The following is a 6,146-nucleotide window of genomic DNA, read 5'->3' as shown; positions in this document are numbered from 1 at the left end:
GTTATCTACTTTGCTGCTACTGTAAATGCCGCAGAATTTCCGTGCGGAGGGTCAGCACAGAAATCCCGCTGCAAATCTGTCCTGCTTAAAACCCACCTAAATGATGCAGAAAATCTACAGTCAAAGCCACTCTGGTAATTCTGCAGCATTTACAATCCATGTGAAGGCGGCTTAAGTCCAGCTTCACATGAACATAGGCCTGCGTGCACATGAGCGCTGCGTATTTGTGGAATTAATAATGCTTTTTTGCACGTTCATTAGTGTATATCCTGCAGGCATGTGCATTTGTGCATGCAAAAAAAAGCACCGATGCTCCCAGCAGTTGGAATGGCTAATTACTCTAATAAGTTCAAGATGTGTTTTTTTTTTCAGTGCAACTCCACAGTGTTTCACGCATCTCCTAGTGTATTGTACACGTATTTGCGCATCCCCATTGACTTCTATGGGGACATTTGGTGTGCAAAGGCACAGGAATATAAAGAATGCTACATTTTTGTTTTTTATTTGCGCCACTGAAATGTGCATGTGAGCGAACCCAGGGAAATTAATGGGATCTAGTCACTGCGTATCGCCAGTGCAAATTTTGTGTTTGTAATTATGCACACAAATATGCCATAAATAAGCCGACCTAAGGGTGCGCTCACATGCTGGAGACTTGTAGAATAGAATGCAGATGAATATCTCTCCCATGCAGCGGGATGGAATTGTTTCTACATGAGCGTGCCGCATTTAGATGAAAGCAGTGGAACTTCTGTATCAAATCTGAAATGTGAAGCTGATGAAGCCGCTGCATACAGTAATACATGTGGGGTCCATATATAATAGCCGCACACAGTAATACATGTGGGGTCCATATATAACAGCTGCATACAGTAATACATGTGGGGTCCATATATAATAGCTGCATACAGTAATACATGTGGGGTCCATATATAATAGCTGCACACAGTAATACATGTGGGGTCCATATATAACAGCTGCACACAGTAATACATGTGGGGTCCATATATAACAGCTACACACAGTAATACATGTGGGGTCCATATATAATAGCTGCACACAGTAATACATGTGGGGTCCATATATAACAGCGGCGCACAGTAATACACGTGGGGTCCATATATAACAGCTGCACACAGTAATACACGTGGGGTCCATATATAACAGCTGCACACAGTAATGCATGTAAGATCCATATATAACAGCTGCACACAGTAATACACGTGGGGTCCATATATAACAGCTGCGCACAGTAATACACATGGGGTCCATATATAACAGCTGCACACAGTAATACATGTGGGGTCCATATATAACAGCTGCACACAGTAATACACGTTGGGTCCATATATAACAGCAGCGCACAGTAATACACGTGGGGTCCATATATAACAGCTGCACACAGTAATTCATGTCGGGTCCATATATAACAGCTGTATGCAGTAATACATGTGGGGTCCATATATAATAGCTGCACACAGTAATACATGTGGGGTCCATATATAATAGCTGCACACAGTAATACATGTGGGGTCCATATATAACAGCTGCATACAGTAATACATGTTGGGTCCCTTTATAGCAGCTGCGCACAGTAATACACGTGGGGTCCATATATAACAGCTGCACACAGCAATACACGTGGGGTCCATATATAGCAGCTGCGCGCAGTAATACATGTGGGGTCCATATGTAACAGCTGCGCGCAGTAATACATGTGGGGTCCATATATAACAGCTGCACACAGTACTACACGTGGGGTCCATATATAACAGCTGCACACAGTAATACATGTGGGCTCCATATATAATAGCTGCACACAGTAATCATGTGGGGTCCATATATAACAGCTGCACACAGTAATACATGTGGGGTCCATATATAGCAGCTGCGCGCAGTAATACATGTGGGGTCCATATGTAACAGCTGCGCGCAGTAATACATGTGGGGTCCATATATAACAGCTGCACACAGTACTACACGTGGGGTCCATATATAACAGCTGCACACAGTAATACATGTGGGCTCCATATATAATAGCTGCACACAGTAATACATGTGGGGTCCATATATAACAGCTGCACACAGTAATACACGTGTGGTCCATATATAACAGCTGCACACAGTAATATATGTGGGGTCCATATATAACAGCTGCACACAGTAATACATGTGGGGTCCATATATAACAGCTGCACACAGTAATACATGTGGGGTCCATATATAACAGCTGCACACAGTAATACATGTGGGCTCCATATATAACGGCTGCACACAGTAATCCACGTGGGGTCCATATATAACAGCTGCGTACAGTAATACATGTGGGGTCCATATATAATAGCTGCACACAGTAATACATGTGGGGTCCATATATAACAGCTGCACACAGTAATACACGTGGGGTCCATATATAACAGCTGCACACAGTAATACATGTGGGGTCCATATATAACAGCTGCACACAGTAATACATGTGGGGTTCATATATAACAGCTGCACACAGAAATACACATGGGGTCCATATATAACAGCTGCGCACAGTAATACATGTGGGGTCCATATATAACAGCTGCACACAGTAATACACGTGGGGTCCATATATAACAGCTGCACACAGTAATACATGTGGGATCCTTATATAACAGCTGCACACAGTAATACACGTGGGGTCCATATATAACAGCTGCACACAGTAATACACGTGGGGTCCATATATAACAGCTGCACACAGTAATACACGTGGGGTCCATATATAACAGCTGCACACAGTAATACATGTGGGGTCCATATATAACAGCTGCATATAGTAATACATGTGGGGTCCATATATAACAGCTGCACACAGTAATACACGTGGGGTCCATATATAACAGCTGCACACAGTAATACATGTGGGGTCCATATATAACAGCTGCACATAGTAATACACGTGGGGTCCATATATAACAGCTGCACACAGTAATACACGTGGGGTCCATATATAACAGCTGCACACAGTAATACATGTGGGGTCCATATATAACAGCTGCATATAGTAATACATGTGGGGTCCATATATAACAGCTGCACACAGTAATACACGTGGGGTCCATATATAACAGCTGCACACAGTAATACATGTGGGGTCCATATATAACAGCTGCACATAGTAATACACGTGGGGTCCATATATAACAGCTGCACACAGTAATACATGTGGGGTCCATATATAACAGCTGCACATAGTAATACATGTGGGGTCCATATATAACAGCTGCATGCAGTAATACACGTGGGGTCCATATATAACAGCTGCACACAGTAATACACATGGGGTCCATATATAACAGCTGCGCACAGTAATACATGTGGGGTCCATATATAACAGCTGCACACAGTAATACATGTGGGGTCCATATATAACAGCTACAGGCAATGGCTTTACTTTGGCAGCTCCATCCTTGTTACCACATTTTTGTTAAATGTATTTATTTGAAATGTAATGAAAATGATAAGTGAAAGGGTGAACTTCACACATTACTGATGCATATACCTATATTGGTACACTAAGGCTCTATGGGCCGTTGGTAAATCTATCTGTCATGGTTATCTTTATATAAAAATCTCATGTAAAGGAAACACCTACTGCTGACTATATAATCTGCTTGAGCACGTGTTAGGGGGGTCCGTTGGTGGGCGCTGGGGCTGTGTAACACACACAACAAAGACATGGATATAGAACCGAAGAACAACAAGAGACCTTATTTGTCTCAAGTTATTCAACTGAGGCTGCATTCACATGAGCGAGCAAAATATCAAGCGGAGAAACTCATTTTCACGCCGACATGAAGTGTTTTGATTAAAAATGTCTTGCATCACTTCTGGGAAGTTGCAATTCTTAACTTCTTAGTGACGTCCCCATAGTGTTTTTACGTCCTCACTAAGTGGGCTTTAATCCTAGAGGACGTAAAAACATGCACCCTCTTGGATGAGGACGTTGGTGCCCGCAGGTAGCCGACAGCATGGAGCTGTCATCCTGGGCTGCGGTGCTTTTAGCGTGTCCGTGGTGAGAAACAGCCATATTTTTGCAATATTTCTGAGGTGCATGTGGCATGTTTGAGCCAGAGATTAGATATGGGGGGTAAAGGAGAGGTCAGAAGCCGGAAGCCAAAGGATACACTAAAAAAGCGGTCAGAGAGGTAAAAAGAGAACCATGAGAGAGCAGTGTCCTTTAGACCAATAGAGCGGAGCATAGTGAGAAGGAGGTTATGGTCGACAGTGTCAAATGCAGCAGACAGTTCAAGGAGGATTACTAGGGAGTAGTTACCTGTCGACTTTGCAGTCATCAGGTCATTTGTTACTTTAGTGAGGGCAGTTTCATTTGAGTGTAGAGAGTGTAAACCAGACTGGAGGGGGTCGAGGAGTGAGTTCTCAGAGAGAAAACGTATAAGGCAGGAGTAGACCAGGCATTCTAGTAATTTGGAGATGAAGGGGATGTTTGAGACTGGTCTGTAGTTGGCAGCATCAGTTGGGACCAGGGTTGGTTTTTTAAGCAGAGGGGATATGATGCAGTGTTTAAATGAGGAGGGGAAAGTGCCAGAGGTTAAAGAGAGGTTGCAGATTGTGGTGAGGTGAGTAATGAGAGCTGGGGAAAGGGACCGGAGGAGGTGAGAGGGTCGCTAGCGCAGGTGGTAGGGCGGGCAGCGGAAAGGAGCCTGGAGACTTCTTCCTCTGTCGTTGGTTCTAACGTAGAAAGTGAGTATGTTCTGGAAGCAGTGCTGACGAAAGTGGTATCGGGGCTAGCCACGCGGTTTTCAGAGATTTCTTTTCAAATGTTGTCAATTTTTTCTTTGAAATAGGAAGCTAGTTCTCCAGCAGTCAGGTCTGTCACGGGGACCTGTTCTTTGGGGCTGAGGAGGAAGTAGAAGGTCTCAAAGAGTTGTTTGGTGTTGTGTAGAGATGAGCAAGCACCAAAATGCTCGGGTGCTCGTTGCTCGAGTCAAACTTTTCGCGATGCTCGAGAGTTTGTTTCGAGTAACAAACCCCATTAAAGTCAATGGGCGACTCCAGCATTTTTGTATATGACCCATGCTCCGCTAAGGTTTTCATTTGTGAAAATCTGGAAAACCTACGAAAGTGATGGAAACGACACAGAAACGAATAGGGCAGGCGATGGGCAACATGCTGGGCTGCGTCTCAGGTTCCAAGGACCCACTATTAAGCTACTATAGCGGCAAGAGTGGGCCCCCTCCCTAATAATTTTTACTTCGGACAAAGCATCATTACCAAGGCATACCTTAGCTAAGCACCACACTACCTCCAACCAAGCACAATCACTGCCTGCGGGACACACTGCTGCCTCTTCTCCTGGGTTACATGCTGCCCAACCTCCCCGCACGACCCTGCGTCCGCAGCACACACAAAAGTGTCCCTGCGCAGCCTTCAGATGCTTTCATGCCACACCACCCTCATGTCTATTTATAAGTGTGTCTGTGATAAGTAGGAACCGGAGGCACACACTGCAGAGGGTTGGTAGGGCCAGGTAGCGACCTTCTTTAAAAGGAGGGGGGATAGCCCACAATGCAGTTGAGAATCAATGAGAAATTGAGGTTCGACCTTCATTCCAATAAAGTGCCAACCTCCTTCAGGAGCTGCAAACGTGGGCATGAGTTACATAGCTATGGGGAATCCATGTGCCCACACAGTATTCATTCTGTCTAGAAGTCCGATAGCTCAATCGACACCGCAAGGGGAAAGCCATCTGCACTCTGCCCCCTACCCAAGTCAGTCAGTGTCTTTGTGCCAGACAGGTCAAACACCGCGATGGGAAGTATGTGTGCACCCACTGCATAGGTGGGTCCTAGGCAAACCAAAACATGAACAATAAAGAAATTAGAGTGCCCAAACATTGCGGACTTTCACTGCGCCGATGACATAGGCCTCAGCCCACACCCTCAGCAATCGCGGGCATGTAGCGGACTTCGATGCTAGTACACCTGTGAAGGTCTCAGTAAATCCGTTACATTTTCTTTCACTGCTCCAAAGACTGGATTAGCCAGGAAAAAGTTCCACAGGCCCAACCTGGCGCCATTGCAGTTCCCCCGGGACATAGGACTCGGCCAACAGCTTCAGCAACCGTAGGCAGGAAGCAGATTTTCACTGCA

This window comes from Eleutherodactylus coqui, chromosome 7 (genome assembly GCF_035609145.1).
Source record: "Eleutherodactylus coqui strain aEleCoq1 chromosome 7, aEleCoq1.hap1, whole genome shotgun sequence".
In the NCBI taxonomy this organism is placed as follows: Eukaryota; Metazoa; Chordata; class Amphibia; order Anura; family Eleutherodactylidae; genus Eleutherodactylus; species Eleutherodactylus coqui.
Note: the sequence above shows the minus strand (reverse complement) of the source record.